Genomic DNA, 16938 nt, shown 5'->3' on the forward strand with positions numbered 1-16938 from the left:
GAGAAAGCATCAAAATCCATTCTTTCCTATTTTGTAGAGCAGAAGGTTAAAATCCTCACATCTTCCAATACAAAACTTATAGGGCTACCTCACACAAAATGTTACCTAATGTATTAGCCAGCCACAGTGGATCAAAAAGAAGTGCCGGGATAGGTTACACAGATTTAAGAAAAAAAATATATATGAAAAGAAAGGTGCTATTTATGCTTAGGTTCTTAAAGCAGTGCAGCACAGCACAGAAAGCTTGAAGAACCTTTGACTGGTGCTAAGAAACATTCCTCGCTGTCTAGGAATACAATGAATTTCTGTTCCAAATGAGGTGCTATTTAGAAGTGTCTGTCTATACACTAGGAGAAAACTTTTATATGCAAAAGAAACATCGGCAACTACCTGTCTTTTACAAAGTTAAGCATGTGGATCCCTCTCTCCCTTGCCATTCCTGTTTCATCATCTCAGCGCCCTTTTTGTGCTTTTTTTAGCGATACACCTTTTTTTCTACTTTAGAGGGGAAAAAAGAGGCAGACATTTCTGGGGCAAGTACATGGATATGTACCTATTTTGTATATGTATAATAATTTGAGATGTTTTTAATTATTTTGAATGCTGAAATAAAGCATGTTAAATGATCCAAGAAATACTCGTGAATATGTATTCTTCACTCATTAGTTGATTCTTCATAACTCCAATTACCATCCAGAAGAGGCTTTTTTACATTACTGAAATTAAACGACTGATAAAACAATGCTAAAATATCAGCACTTCTAAGAACATTAAGAACAGGAACTTTTGAAAAGCTTTATTTCAGGAATGGCATCAAGTTAAATTGTTAAAACCTTTATTCAGAAAAACTCACTGAGATTGCGGAGCGGTAAAGTAAGAAGATCAAAACAGCAAAAGGTTTCACAGGGAAAGAAATTTGCACAATAAGAAATGAGTGACAGCAAAGTGGTGGGAATGGATAAATAAAAGGTAAAATAAGCAATAGTTTTCTTTTTGTGGAAGAATTTCTTAAACGTTCTTGCCTTTTGTTTCCTACAGATGTAAAAGCACCTAAAAGGAGGCTGCACTACTGTTACCCCTGGCTGGCATTGGCTTCCATGCAAGACGTGTTGAAATCATAATAGCATTTCCACGCTCCCCTAGAACAAAACTAAAAGGTTTATTTTCACTTGGGGATTTACAGCTGGGGTGTGTCCTGAATTCACTTTGAAATGGATTGTGGGATTTAGTGATATGAAAAACACAGGATTATATCTGCACAGATCTCTGTAATAGCCTTTATTACCCACAATCCCAAGCTTATGAAATGCTCCTTGTCTTGTATGTTCCTAGCACCACTAGGGCACTTGTTTAACTGTTCTCGCAAAGCAACAAACCCTGAATATGAAACAACAATGGACTGCTGTTCATTACCTGGTGCCATTCTACATTATTATCTGAAACAATAGAATATTATTTTCTAATGGCATCTGACTAAAAAATAATAAGTCTGCTGTAGAAAATTAAACCTCAGCCCTCCAGATCCAACTCTAATTTGTTGCTCTGTTCAGAATGTAGCCACTTCTTCCTGTCAGGCCACAAATGCTGCCTCTTCCCATCAGAGTTTTCTTCTCATTCTGACCTTCATTTCCAGCTCCTCTGTGAGTGATCAGCCTCCTGTCCAATTAATACCTCCTTCATTGCTACAGCCACTGATATTTCTGCTGCAACTCTTACTCCATTCCCACCACATATGGATGAATAAAATCTTTGAATCATAAGCTAATGGGGAATTTGTTGCTTCAGAAGTAGTCATTTCTTTTATTCTAAAGAAATACTGCAGTCCCTCAAACTAATATTGTTCTGACACACTGAGAGCATGATGTTTGGTAATAGGTCAGTAATAGTGGGAGTGTGTGCAGTTCTTTGGGCAAGTGAATGAATTTCAACACCAATTCACTGGACTAACTGAAATAGAAAACTGTTTCTACAAATCCATTCACAAACCCATGTTTGTATTAGATACAGTATGTACTTCCTATCATGACAAACTAGTATTTATTTCATTTGTTTTTTATTGTGGATTGATGACATTTTTCAACCTTTGATCCTGCCATTTATTGGTGTTTCACAGGAGTGATTATCAAACAAAATGTGACATTGAGACATATGAGGAGGCATTAGCGCAGGTGACCAAAGAGGTAGATTTTAAGGAGTGTCTTAAAGGAGGAGAGGTAGAGAGGCAGAGTGGTTTAGGGAAGGAATTCAAGAGCTTTGGGCCGAGGCAGCTGACAGCACAACTGCCAATGGTAGAGTGAAGAAAATCGGGGATACACAAGAGACCAGATTGGAGGAGTGCAGAAATCTTGGAGGGTTGTAGGGCTGGAGGAGGTTACAGAGATAGGGAGTGGTGAGGCCATGGAGGGATTTGAAAACAAGGATAAGAATTTTAGAATCGTGACGTTGCCTAACTGGGAGCCAATGTAGGTCAGCGAGCACAGGATACAGACAGCAGAGGTTTGGATGAGTTTAAGTTTATGGAGGGTGCAAGGTTGGAGGCCAACCAGGAGAGCATTGGAATAGTTGAGTCTCAAGGTAACAAAGGCATGGAGGAAGGTTTCAGCAGCAGAGAAGCTGAGGCAGGGCTGGTGACGTGATGTTACGGAGATGTAAGTAGGCGGTCTTGGAGAGGGAGAGGAAATAAGGTCAGAAGCTGAGCTCAGGGTAAAATAGGACGCCAAGGGTGCAAACAATCTGGTTCAGCTTCAAACAGTGGCTGGCGAGAGGAATGAAGTCGATGTCTAGGGAATGGAGTTTGTGGTGGGGATCTAAGACAATGGCTTTGGTCTTCCGAATACTTAATTGGAGGAAATTTCTATTTATCCAATACTTGATGTCGGAGAAATAACATGACAAATCAGAGGCATTGGAGGGGTCGAGAGAGGTGGTGGTGAGGTAGAGCTTGGTGTCATCAGCATACAAGTGGAACCCGATGTATTTTCAGATGATGTCATCGAGGGGCAGCATGTAGATGAGAAATAGGAGGGGGGCAAAGGATATATCTTTGGGGGACTCCAGAGATGCCATTGCAGGTCATTCTCTGGCTATGACTGGATAGATAGGAATAGAGCCAGGCGACGGAATAAAGGGCCAACGGCTAGAGAGTTGGAAATTTGAAAATGCCATTGTAAGTGACTTGGGGTAGAGCTTTTTCCAGGGGTAGACATGGCAGGAACTGGGATTGGGAGAGGGATACAAGGAAGTGATCACAGATAATCTTATCTGTGATTGACGCGATGGGAGTAGAGAATGTACGTGCGATGACAAAATCGAGGAGCTGGCTGAAACATAGAAACATAGAAAATAGGTGCAGAAGTAGGCCATTCGGCCCTTCTAGCCTGCACCGCCATTCAATGAGTTCATGGCTGAACATGCAACTTCAGTACCCCATTCCTGCTTTCTCGCCATACCCCTTGATCCCCCTAGTAGTAAGGACTTCATCTAACTCCTTTTTGAATATATTTAGTGAATTGGCCTCAACAACTTTCTGTGGTAGAGAATTCCACAGGTTCACCACTCTCTGGGTGAAGAAATTCCTCCTCATCTCGGTCCTAAATGGCTTACCCCTTATCCTTAGACTGTGACCCCTGGTTCTGGACTTCCCCAACATTGGGAACATTCTTCCTGCATCTAACCTGTCTAACCCCGTCAGAATTTTAAACGTTTCTATGAGGTCCCCTCTCATTCTTCTGAACTCCAGTGAATAAAAGCCCAGTTGATCCAGTCTTTCTTGATCGGTCAGTCCCGCCATCCCGGGAATCAGTCTGGTGAACCTTCGCTGAACTCCCTCAATAGCAAGAATGTCCTTCCTCAGGTTAGGAGACCAAAACTGTACACAATACTCCAGGTGTGGCCTCACCAAGGCCCTGTACAACTGTAGCAATACCTCCCTGCCCCTGTACTCAAATCCCCTCGCTATGAAGGCCAACATGCCATTTGCTTTCTTAACCGCCTGCTGTACCTGCATGCCAACCTTCAATGACTGATGCACCATGACACCCAGGTCTCTTTGCACCTCCCCTTTTCCTAATCTGTCACCATTCAGAGAATAGTCTGTCTCTCTGTTTTTACCACCAAAGTGGATAACCTCACATTTATCCACATTATACTTCATCTGCCATGCATTTGCCCACTCACCTAGCCTATCCAAGTCACTCTGCAGCCTCATAGCATCCTCCTCGCAGCTCACACTGCCACCCAACTTAGTGTCATCCGCAAATATGGAGATACTACATTTAATCCCCTCGTCTAAATCATTAATGTACAGTGTAAACAGCTGGGGCCCCAGCACAGAACCTTGCGGTACCCCACTAGTCACTGCCTGCCATTCTGAAAAGTCCCCATTTACTCCTACTCTTTGCTTCCTGTCTGACAACCAGTTCTCAATCCATGTCAGCACACTATCCCCAATCCCATGTGCTTTAACTTTGCACATTAATCTCTTGTGTGGGACCTTGTCAAAAGCCTTCTGAAAATCCAAATATACCACATCAACTGGTTCTCCCTTGTCCACTCTACTGGAAACATCCTCAAAAAATTCCAGAAGATTTGTCAAGCATGATTTCCCTTTCACAAATCCATGCTGACTTGGACCTATCATGTCACCTCTTTCCAAATGCACTGCTATGACATCCTTAATAATTGATTCCATCATTTTACCCACTACCAATGTCAGGCTGACCGGTCTATAATTCCCTGTTATCTCTCTCCCTCCTTTTTTAAAAAGTGGGGTTACATTGGCTACCCTCCACTCCATAGGAACTGATCCAGAGTCAATGGAATGTTGGAAAATAACTGTCAATGCATCCACTATTTCCACAGCCACCTCCTTAAGTACTCTGGGATGCAGTCCATCAGGCCCTGGGGATTTATCGGCCTTCAATCCCATCAATTTCCCCAACACAATTTCCCGATTAATAAGGATTTCCCTCAGTTCCTCCTCCTTACTAGACCCTCCGACCCCTTTTATATCCGGAAGGTTGTTTGTGTCCTCCTTAGTGAATACCGAACCAAAGTACTTGTTCAATTGGTCCACCATTTCTTTGTTCCCCGTTATGACTTCCCCTGATTCTGACTGCAGGGGACCTACGTTTGCCTTTACTAACCTTTTTCTCTTTACATATCTATAGAAACTTTTGCAATCCGTCTTAATGTTCCCTGCAAGCTTCTTCTCGTACTCCATTTTCCCTGCCCTACTCAAACTCTTTGTCCTCCTCTGCTGAGTTCTAAATTTCTCCCAGTCCCCGGGTTCGCTGCTATTTCTGGCCAATTTGTATGCCACTTCCTTGGCCAGAGGTCACAGTCTAAGGATAAGGGGTAAGCCATTTAGGACCGAGATGCGGAGGAACTTCTTCACCCAGAGAGTGGTGAACCTGTGGAATTCTCTACCACAGAAAGTTGTTGAGGCCAATTCACTAAATATATTCAAAAAGGAGTTAGATGAGGTCCTTACTACTAGAGGGATCAAGGGGTATGGCGAGAAAGCAGGAATGGGGTACTGAAGTTGAATGTTCAGCCATGAACTCATTGAATGGCGGTGCAGGCTAGAAGGGCCGAATGGCCTACTCCTGCACCTATTTTCTATGTTTCTATGTTTCTATGTTTAATACTATCCCTGATTTCCCTTGATAGCCACGGTTGAGCCACCTTCCCTTTTTTATTTTTACACCAGACAGGAATGTACAATTGTTGTAGTTCATCCATGTGGTCTCTAAATGTCTGCCATTGCCCATCCACAGTCAACCCCTTAAGTATCATTCGCCAATCTATCCTAGCCAATTCACGCCTCATACCTTCAAAGTTAGCCTTCTTTAAGTTCTGGACCATGGTCTCTTAATTAACTGTTTCATTCTCCATCCTAATGCAGAATTCTACCATATTATGGTCACTCTTCCCCAAAGGGCCTCGCACAACGAGGTTGCTAATTAATCCTCTCTCACTACACAACACCCAGTCTAAGATGGCCTCCCCCCTAGTTGGTTCCTCGACATATTGAACATGGGTAGGCGAGTTTATATGGGGGAGAGATTAAAGGAGGGTAGGAGGGCAATGAACTCAGAGGAGGGCATGATGAGTTGAGATGGAGGTTGAAATCACCAAGGCTGAGAAGACACAGTGCAGAGACTGAAGGAGGAAAGCAGTGAAGATATCTCAGTGAGAAACTTGGCATGGTACTTGGGTGGGCAGTAGAGAGTGAGGGTTTTAATGGGGGCAAGAGAGGTGCAACAGAATGAGAAGCTCAAAGGAGAAAATGGTGCCAGCGGAGTAAGGGGACAGGCCAAGGTGTGATTTGGTGATAAATTGCCACCGCTGCAGTCTGGGCGAGGCAAGACATGAAAGGTATAGCCAGACGGGGAGCCATCATTAAGGGGGAAGGTGTCATCAGCCGTCAGCCAAGTTTCCATCAAGGCCGTAATGTCAATGCATCATTCACAATAAGCTCATGGCTAGCAAGGACCTTGTTCACAGGTGAACGGACATTCTGGAGGGAGATGTGGAGAGGAGCAATAAAAGCTTATCCACTGGCAGAGTCCATAGGGTCAGTGTTGGGAGGGGTGAATGGGACGAGAAAATGGTTGGAAAGATTAGCCCTCAGTGGGCACTTTGGGCGGGAAGGTCGGTGAGAGAGTAGGATGGGGCAGTTGGGGTTGCTGCTCATAAGGAGGCAGCAATAAGTGCCTTGATGTGGTCCTTTGGAGGATGCCAAGAGAGGTACAGACGGAAGCTGTGGGCTCGTCCAAAGAGTGAGTCAAGCCTGGCATGGTGGCAGGAGAGTAGGAAGGTCAAGGAGTGGTGAATGGTTGGAGATGTGGATTTGCGGGGGGTAGAATATCCGAGAAGGAGAAATGAAAGGAATCGTGACAACAGGAGAGGTAAAGAGACATGAAAAAAGGGGGAAATAGAAGTGATGGGTTCAGATCCAGAGTGGTAGCCAAACTACACCCACAATTTGATTACAAATCTCTGGGTAAGATCTTAACTCATTTTAAGTGACTAAACTTTACTCAGTGGTAATGGGGGAAAATTCTACTTGTGTAAATTTGATTCTATTGGAAGAAATACTGGAAAAGTGACTAATTTGATAAAGGTTCATCATAACTTCCTTTGCTTTTGTACTCTATGGGCTAGATTTTCCGGGGGGGGTCAGCGGGCGCGATCAGTGGCGGGTCGGGTGGGAAAATGTTTTTTTCCCCCAGTGGGTCGGGATCCCGCTGTGAACTTGCCGCCACTCACCTTTCCCCGATGTCAGTTCTGTCAGCACTGAGCAGACCCAACACGCAGTGACAGGTTCACAGCGGAGGATCCAATTCAGGTAATTAGTGGCTTGTTTACAGCCACTTAAGAATGAATTTCAGCTCCCCTTCTGCATTTGACAGCTCGCCCATAGGGTCCACTCTGGTCGTGGACCACGCCTGTCAAGCTGAAGCGGGAGTTCAATGGCCATTGAATCAGCTGTTGACAGCTTCCAATGTACAGTAAAACCTCCCACCTTACAGAGATATCTTCCGTCAGCCAAAAACGCTTCCTCACTGCATTTCCATAATAGATTCACCATGCTGCAAGTCTTTACACAAGTCTCCATCCAGTCTGATCTCATTACCTCTCTCACCATTGACAGATCACTTCTGTCATCTCTACTTCACCAGCCATCTATTCCATCTGCATGGGGGTGCCCTTTATACTCTCTCACCTTGGCCCTCAGAATCCCACCACAATCAGCCCCAACAAAAGCAGCACCAGGCACACCAGCAGCACCAACAACAACACCAACTTTCTCCGCAATCACCTGATGCTGCACAGGACAGAGGGCATCAACATCCTAGCACATTGCTGCCCGGGAGGTGAGGGAAGGCCTGACCATGGTCAGATTTACTTCACTTGGCACCATCCCACACCAACTCCATAAAGCATCCCTACAATGCCCAAGCCATTCCTTTCATACTCATCAACATTGCGGGGTGTAATGTTATGTCTCACCATTCACTGCAGCTCACTAAGCCACTTCCAAAGGTGCACACAAATCTGTCCAAGAATGCAAAGTGTTGAAAATAAAGATTTCAATGTTTGACACCACATTAACAGAAACTTTACATGAACATTGCATAAAACACCCAAGTGCCTAACCTTGTGTGTTGTTAGTTAGTATGATTGTACTAGAATGAGGGTGAGTTTGAGGGGTGGCTAGAGATGGAGATGTGATAGTGTAGATAGAGAGAGATGGGTGGAAATGCAAGGTAAGTTGGTGTGAGTAAGGATGTGCAGGAGTAGGGTAGGGAAGGCAGAGTGATGGGGATGTGATGCGAGGCACAGCCGGATGAGGTTGAGTGTGGCTTTGTACTAACGTTTCATGATCTACTGAGATGAGATCATTGAAATGTTTGTGCCACTGCACCCATGTCCTCCTGACCACATCCCTGCTTGTGCCCTCCTCTGCAATGTGCAACCAGGCTGTTCTGTTATCCTGGGGAGGGGTCTGCCGCCCATGGGAAGGGAAGAGGGCCTCCCTGCATTCTGTGAGCATATGGAGGGAGTCATGGGAGAGCCTGGGTGCAGCCCTGCACCTTTGTTCAATGCTTGTCAGTGTTTTCAGCACCTCAATGCTGTAGAAAACTGACAGCACAAATGTCAAAATAAAGTTGGCCATGGTCCCTTTAAGGAAACCGGCTGATGGCACGTCGTCAAATGATATCACCAGACCCGCTTCCTCCAATTGGCCAGGAAACACGCTGGGCTGGCGTAACAAGCCCAATCAAGGTAAATTCATTTCAGAAGCCAGGATGAAGCCAGCAGCGGGATCAGGACCCACCACCAACATTGACAACCACATACCTGCCGAGGTCAGCAAAATCGCAGATGATGCCACTATTTATGAAGCTCAAGATCCTGTATGCTTTTGTAACCGCTTTCTCAAACTGCCCTGCCACCTTCAATGATTTGTGCACATATACCCCCAGGTTTCTCTGTTCACACACCCTTTTTAGAAATGTACCCATTAGTTTATATTGCCACTCCTCATTCTTCCTACCAAAATATATCACTTTGCACTTTTCTACGTTAAATTTCATCAGCTACGTGTCCACCCATTCCACCAGCCTGTCCATCTCCTCTTGAAGTCTATCACTATCCTCTTCACTGTTCACTATACTTCCAAATTTTGTGTCAGTTGCAAATTTTGAAATTGTGCCCTATATTCCCATGTCCAAGTCATTAATATATATGAAGAAAAGCAGTGGTCCTAGCACAGACCCCTGGGAAACGCTGCTGTGTACCTTTCTCCAGTCCGATAAACAACTGTTCACTACTCTCTGTTTCCTGTCACTTAGCCAATTTTGTATCCATGCTACCACTGTCCTTTTTCTTCCATGGGCTTTAACATTGCTGGCAAGCCTATTATCAAATGCCTTTTGGAGGTCCATGTGCACCATGTCAATTGCATTGCTCTCATCAACCCTCTGTTACCTCATCAAAAAACTCAATTAAGTTAATTAAACACAATTTGCCTTTAACAAACTCGGTGCTGGCTTTCCTTAATTAACCCACACTTGTCCATGCTGTTAATTTTGGCCCGGATTATTGTTTCCAATAGCTTCTCCACTACTGAGGTTAAACTGACTAACCTGTAGCTGCTGGCTTTATCCTTGCACCCTTTTTTGAACGTTTGCAATTCTCCAGTCCTCTGACATTACCCACATATCCAAGAAGGATTGGACGATTATGGCCAGTAGCTCCGCAATTTTCATCTTTATTTCCCTCAGCATCCTAGAATGCATCCCATTGGTCCTGGTTTAAGTACAGCCAGCCTTTCTAGTACCTCCTCTTTATCAATTTTTAACCCATCCAGTATCTCCACTACCTCCTCTTTCATTATGACTTTGGCAACATCTTCTTCCTTGATAAAGACAGATGCAAAGCACTCATTTAGTTTCTCAGCCATGCCCTCTGCCTCTATGTGTAGGTCTCCATTTTGGTCCCTAATTGGCCTCAACCATCCTCTTACTACCCATTTACTGTTTATATACCTATAGAAGACTTTTGGATTCCCTTTTATGTTAGCTGCCGATCTAATCTCATACTCTCTCTTTTCCCCTCTTCTTGCCTTTTTCACTTCCCCTCGAAACTTTCTATATTCGATCTGGTTCTCACCTATATTTTCAACTTGACAGCTGTTACTCTCTATCTCTTTTCTCATCCAGGGAGCTCTGAATTTGGTTGCCTTAACTTTCACCCTTGTGGGAATGTACCTTGACTGTATCCGAACCATGTCCTCTTTAAAGGCAGCCCATTGTACGATTACAGTTTTGACTGCCAATCTTTGATTCCAATTTACCGGGCTAGATCCATTCTGAACCCAATTAAATTGACCTTCCTTCAATTAAGTATGTTTACTCTAGATTGCTCCCTGTCCTTTTCCATAGCTAATCTAAACCTTATGATACTATGATCTCTGTTCCCTAAATGTTGCCCTACTGACACTTGCTCCACTTGACTCACCTCATTCCCCAGAAGCCTTGAGGTAGCCTTGAGGAAGAGTTCATAGAGTGTATCCGGGATAGTTTCTTTGAACAGTATGTTGCGGAACCTACCAGGGAGCAGGCTATCTTAGATCTGGTATTGTGTAATGAGACAGGATTAATAAATGATTTCCTAGTAAAGGATCCCCTCGGAATGAGTGATCATAGCATGGTTGAATTTCAAATTCAGTTCAAGGGTGAGAAAGTTGGATCTCAAACCAGTGTCCTAAGCTTAAATAAAAGAAATTACAAAGGTATGAAGGCAGAGTTGGCTAAAGTGGACTGGAAAAATAGATTAAAATGTGAGACGGTTGATGAGCAGTGGTGGGCATTTAAGGAGATATTTTATAACGCTCAACAAAAATATATTCCAATGAGAAGGAAAGTCTTTAAGAGAAGGGACAACCATCCGTGGCTAACTAAGGAAATAAAGGATGGTATCAAATTAAAAACAATGGCATACAAAGTGGCCAAGGTTAGTGGGAGGCCAGAGGATTGGGAAACTTTTAAAAACCAGCAAAGAACGACTAAAAAAATAATAAAGAGAGGGAAGATAGATTATGCGCTGGAATTTGATCAAAATCCACCACTGCTGGATTGCCGCCCAAAAAAACGCTAAGATTATTAAATTAAGGTTGGCAAAAAATTGATCAAAAATGGAAAAAATTCCGCCCGGCGGGAAAAATCGGTCTTACACACGGATTCTCGGCGGAAAACATGATCCTGGTCAAATTGGGCGATACTTACTCAAAGATTAGTCCGAAGCTGCGAGTTGGGCCGAGGCAGGGGGGAAAACACAAAAAATATTTTTCCCAAAAACAAAAATCAGAAACTTTCACTGACCTTTTTTTGCAGGGTTTCTTACCTACCTGAGAGAACTGAGGGAAATCATTATTAATCAGGAAATGGTGTTAGGGAAATTGATGGGATTGAAGGTTGATAAATCCCCAGGGCCTAATAGTCTGCATCCCAGAGTACTTAAGGAAGTGGCCCTAGAAATAGTAGATGCATTGGTGGTCATTTTCCAACATTCCATGGACTTTGGATCAGTTCCAATGGATTGGAGGGTAGCTAATGTAACACCACTTTTTAAAAAAGGAGGGAGAAAGAAAACAGGGAATTATAGATCGGTTTGCCTGACATCGGTATTGGGGAAAATGCTGGAATCAATTATTAAAGATGTAATAGCAGCACATTTGGAAAGCAGTGACAGGATCGGTCCAAGTCAGCATGGATTTATGAAAGGGAAATCATGCTTGACAAATCTTTAAAAAAATTTTGAGGATGTAACTAGTAGAGTGGCTCAGGGAGAACCAGTGGATGTGGTGTATTTGGACTTTCAAAAGGCTTTTGACAAGGTCCCACACAAGAGGTTAGTGTGCAAAATTAAGGCACATGGGATTGGAGGTAATGTATTGATGTGGATAGAGAACTGGTTGGCGGACAGGAAGCAAAGAGTGGGAATAAACGGGTCCTTTTCAGAATGGCAGGCAGTGATTAGTGGGGTACCGCAAGGTTCAGTGCTGGGACCCCAGCTATTTACAATATATATTAATGATTTAGACAAAGTAATTGAATGTAATATCTCCAAGTTTTCAGATGACACTAAGCTGGGTGGCAGTGTGAGCTGTAAGGAGGATGCTAAGAGGCTGCAGGGTGACTTGGACAGGTTAGGTGAGTGGGAAAATGCATGGCAGATGCAGTATAATAGAAACATAGACATAGAAAATAGGTGCAGGAGTATGCCATTCGGCCCTTCGAGCCTGCACCGCCATTCAATAAGATCATGACTGATCATTCCCTCAGTACCCCTTTTCTGCTTTCTCTCCATACCACTTGTTCCCCTTAGCCATAAGGGCCATATCTAACTCCCTCTTGAATATATCCAATGAACTGGCATCAACAACTCTCTGCGGCAGGGAATTCCACAGGTTAACAACTCTCTGAGTGAAGAAGTTTCTCCTCATCTCAGTCCTAAATGGCCTTTATCCTAAGACTATGTCCCCTGGTTCTGGACTTCCCCAACATCGGGAACATTCTTCCCGCATCTAACCGTCAGAATCTTATACGTTTCTATGAGATCCCCTCTCATCCTTCTAAACTCCAGTGAATAAAGGCCCAGTTGATCCAATCTCTCCTCATTAGACAGTCCATCCATCCCTGGAATTAGTCTGGTGAAGATGTTGATGATGGCTTGGAGTTCAGCCTCTGAATGTGCGCAGATGCAAGCACCATCTGTAGTTCGACGACAGAGGATGGGATGGTCTTGGATCTAACCTGGAGGCGACAAAGGTTGAACAGGTTCCCGCGGCGAGTTGCTGCAGTGCATCATATATATTGTACACACTGCAACTACGATGCACCGGTGGTGGAGGGAGTGAATGTTGAAGGTGGTGGATTCGGAAAGTCCCCCATTATCACTACTCGACAGTTCTTGTCATTTCCCTGCAAATTTGCTTCTCTACATCCTTCCCACTAGTTGTTGGCCTATAGAATACCTCTAGTAGTGTAATGGCACCTCTATTGTGTCTTAACTCTAACTAGATTCTGTCCTTGACCCCTCCAGGACATCCTCTCTCTCCAGCACTGTAATATTCTCCTTAATCAATACTGCCACCCCACTTCCTTTCTTTCCTTCCCTATCTTTCCTGAACACCTTGGAGTTTTGAAGTGGTACTTACCGCTGGAACTCCTGGTGCAGTAAGTAGATCTATTTTCAGTCCTACAGGAAATGGATCATAATGGGGGCAGGCTTAGATTTAAAGCCAGGCTGACTGGCTGAAAATGGGTCGTTCTGGGCCTCCGCCGCTGTCAATCAGCCGTGGAGTCGCGGTGAAGTCACAGCGCTCTCTCCCTTCCATTAAAGAGGAATCTATCATCTTTTAACTTTGGCCACTGGGCCACCAGGGAGGGTTTCATTCAGGCCAGCAGCCTGGCATCCAAGAGGGGGTGCCAGGTTGCCCGTTGACGGCCCAGCCGAACCTGGGGGCAGTATTTTGCCGGACGATCGGCAAGTCGGTTGGCAAAAAAATTTCCATTGTGGCCGCAGCAGTGGGTCCTCCCCTTTAAGGGCGCCCGTGCTGCAGGGCCACACTCAGTGCGGAGATAGTGCACTGGCAGAAAAACCTGCCGGGGGCACCATGCGGCGTGGGATCGACGGATTCAGGTGAAAGTCGATGGCTAAGTATTTTTATTGTTTTCATTGGTAGTGCAACCATTTGGGCGGGATGGGGTCCAGGCCGAAAAATCCCCGACCTGAATTTAGGTCGGGTCGGCCTGTTGACCCCAAAGCGGCTGCCGTTCGATTTTTAGGAATGGCTGCCGCAAACTAGGGTTTCTTTGAGACCCTGAATTTCAGCCCCCATATATCCAGGAATATGTAATGCCCAATCCTGTCCTTTTTTGAGCCAGGTCTCCATTATTGCCACGACATCATATTCCCATGTAGCTATTTGCACCCGCACCTCACCAATCTTATTTATCACGCTTCGTGCATTTACATACAAGCACTGTAAACCTATCTTAGACCTTCTTGTGTTCTCTCTTAGTCTAACCCCACCTAATACTGTACTATTTCTTACTCTAGTGCTATCTCCCAATCCTTTGTGCTCCTTGTTTATCCTTTCGAATGCTACATCCTAGTGCCCATCCCCCTGCCAAATTAGTTTAAACCCTCACCAATAACACTAGTAACCAGATTTTAGTTTTGACCTGCCTAATCCCACTGCACTTTCAGTGCAACTCTTTGTCTTCAAAATATTACATAAAACCTCTTTTCAGGGCTGTCTTTGAGCTATCAGCATTTCTGGTTGTGTGTGAGAATTTATGAAGCTGTTGGTACTTTTTACCAGGTTTCTATAAATATTCACTAGTGAAATATAGGCCTGAATTTTAATATTCAGGTTGGAAGTAGGGAGGCTGGAAACTTTGAAGAATATAACAGCAGGGCCTGATTTTCATTTCAAACCTCTGTTACCCACCCACAGCCAGCCACATGGAGAGGCTGGCTGGCTTGAGGCGGGTGGGGCAGCAGCACTAGGCCGCAGAGAGAAGGGAGGGATTGATTGGGGGCCGGGAGGTGATCGGGGGCCGGGGAGGATCAGGGGTGGAAGGAGCACAGGGTGGAGGGAAGGGATTTAAATTCAGCTAATTGAATTAGTCTGGAATAAAAAGCTAATGCTGACCATGAAACTACCGGATTGTCGTAAAAACCTGTCTGGCTCATGAATGTCCTTTAAGGAAGGAAACCCGCCATCCTTACCCGGTCTGGTCTATTTGTGACTCCAGACCCACAGCAATGTGGCTGACTCTTAACTGCCCTCTGAAATGGCCTCGCAAACCACACGCTTGTCAAGAAGGCAGCTCACCACCACCTTCTCAAGGTCAATTAGGGATGGGCAATAAATGCTGCCTTTGCCAGCGACACCCCCATCCCGTGATTGAATAAAAAAAATGCGATGGAAGGCCTAGACAGAATAATCAGACTCAAAACAAATCCCCAGGGAAAGAGAATTGTAAAGTATTGACGATAAAGGAATTATTGGACATTGATTTGAAATGGGCTAATATCATGTCCATATTCAACAGGGTAGCAAAACAGACGTGTTAGTCTTAACTTGCATTCTATGTAAGATAATGGAATTATCAGGTAAAAACTTGAGGATCAACTGTACAACATTGACCTAGTTATTGAGGAAATTCTTATTCACACAAAGAATAAGCAACATGTAGATTAAACTGCGAGATAGAGTGGTGGAGCCAACCCCCGAGAGTCAGTTAAGAAACAAATGGATGCTGCAATGGACGGAGGCATTGCGGTCTCTCTGGATGAGGAATTACATGGAGCTAATTGTTTTCCACACATATTATGGTGACCTTATGCCGCTGACCTTTGCCGTTTCTTCTCCGCCATTTACAGGACCAGAAATAGAGCGATGTGTCAGCGCTGTCAATACACGAAACACACGTGACTGAAATTGGTCCTTGCTGCAAAAACGTCCGTATCTTCATAACGTATGGCAGCGCTAGCAAGACCGTTTTAAAAAATCAGGTAAGTTTCTATCCAAGTCTGTGAAGCGGAGCACACCTTTAATTCCGGATGTCCCCACTGCGGTAGTTTCTACTTTTAGAAGTACCGTTAATGTCAACAATAAAAAGTTACGTTTATCCTTATCTTTTTTTTAAGATTAGTGCCTTTTGAGTTGATTAGTATTTTTATATAATAGCAATCCATTCTATATAACATATTTAATAAATGCCAGCTGATGCATGAATGAATCTCCTGCCGCTTTCAAAGCAAGGTTGAGTGTAGAAACTGCCCACGGCCCGTAGGATCGTTTTAGAAATGAAGTATTGCTAATTTCGCAAATTCATAGTTAAATACCACCGCCTGTCAAAGCTTTCGCTGTGTGAAGCTCAGCGGGATGCTGATGGTTTAAGGATTAGATACTGAGTGAATTTCAGAAACTTTGCGTGGAGTGACAGCAGTTACCCACAATCACATTTATATTGTTGCAATTCTGGTCACATATCTGTACGTCACTGTGACTTGGAAGGACTGCCCACGGCCGCTGTGTATAAACTTACAGGAAGTTCAAAACTACAGAGAACGGGTTGTTTCTTGTCATTTCTACAGTTCTCAACACTGAGCCTATTAATTTGGCATTTATATTCCTGCGGCAGTCCTCGCCGAACCTGGGAAAGGAGCTCCAGGAGAAACGTCTTCGGCTGACTGGATTTGTTTCTTTATATTATGCATTTTACGTATGTTTATGCCATAATGCCGAATGCAACCATTTGTGTTAACTGAGTGCTTTATTTTGTAATGGAACTCGTTTCCCTTTTGTATTTTCACTCTAGTATTACGGTACTTTAAAAATCGATTTGGAAATATACTTTGGAAATAGAAATTGCTTGTTAATTAACGAAGAAAATCAAACACTGGGTTGCATTTTGTGATAGTATGCACATTATGATTGAATTGTACTAATCGTAGTCTTGATCTGTCATTCCTAATTCGGGAGTAAAAGCGTTTTGCCCAATATGGTATTTTGTGTTTTTACTTCCAATGGCTCAAAGCATGGTCTGGGATTTTAATCCTGCACAGATTCTGCAATTTGTGTAAATTAAAAGGCGCCGAGAACCAGTTCAAGTTTCAATAGACTTGGAAACCAGCGGCAAGTGTTGCAAATACTGGTGAAGAATGTGTGCTGCATTTCCAGGTTTAGTCCAGTCCAGAATCCCGTTTGTACTTGCGTTAGCAACTGTTTTCACAATTCTGTTCCATGTGTTGGCATGGATTTCAATAAAATGTGAAAATAAGAAGATCGAGAAGGGAAAAAAAGATTTTTCACGCCGAAGAATGCTGTTTATCGAACGATAGTTCTTA

General features: G+C 43.9%; 1 long non-coding RNA gene across 1 annotated transcript; it reads left to right on the top strand.

Moving 5' to 3' along the window:
• Nucleotides 1-13369: 13369 nt before the first annotated feature.
• On the top strand, nucleotides 13370-16604 carry LOC139233846 (uncharacterized). The gene is made up of 3 exons (XR_011588226.1): nucleotides 13370-13716; nucleotides 15469-15600; nucleotides 16186-16604. It is a non-coding gene; the product is annotated as an uncharacterized lncRNA (long non-coding RNA).
• Nucleotides 16605-16938: the final 334 nt, after the last annotated feature.

This window comes from Pristiophorus japonicus, chromosome 21 (assembly GCF_044704955.1).
Source record: "Pristiophorus japonicus isolate sPriJap1 chromosome 21, sPriJap1.hap1, whole genome shotgun sequence".
NCBI classification, from domain to species: domain Eukaryota; kingdom Metazoa; phylum Chordata; class Chondrichthyes; family Pristiophoridae; genus Pristiophorus; species Pristiophorus japonicus.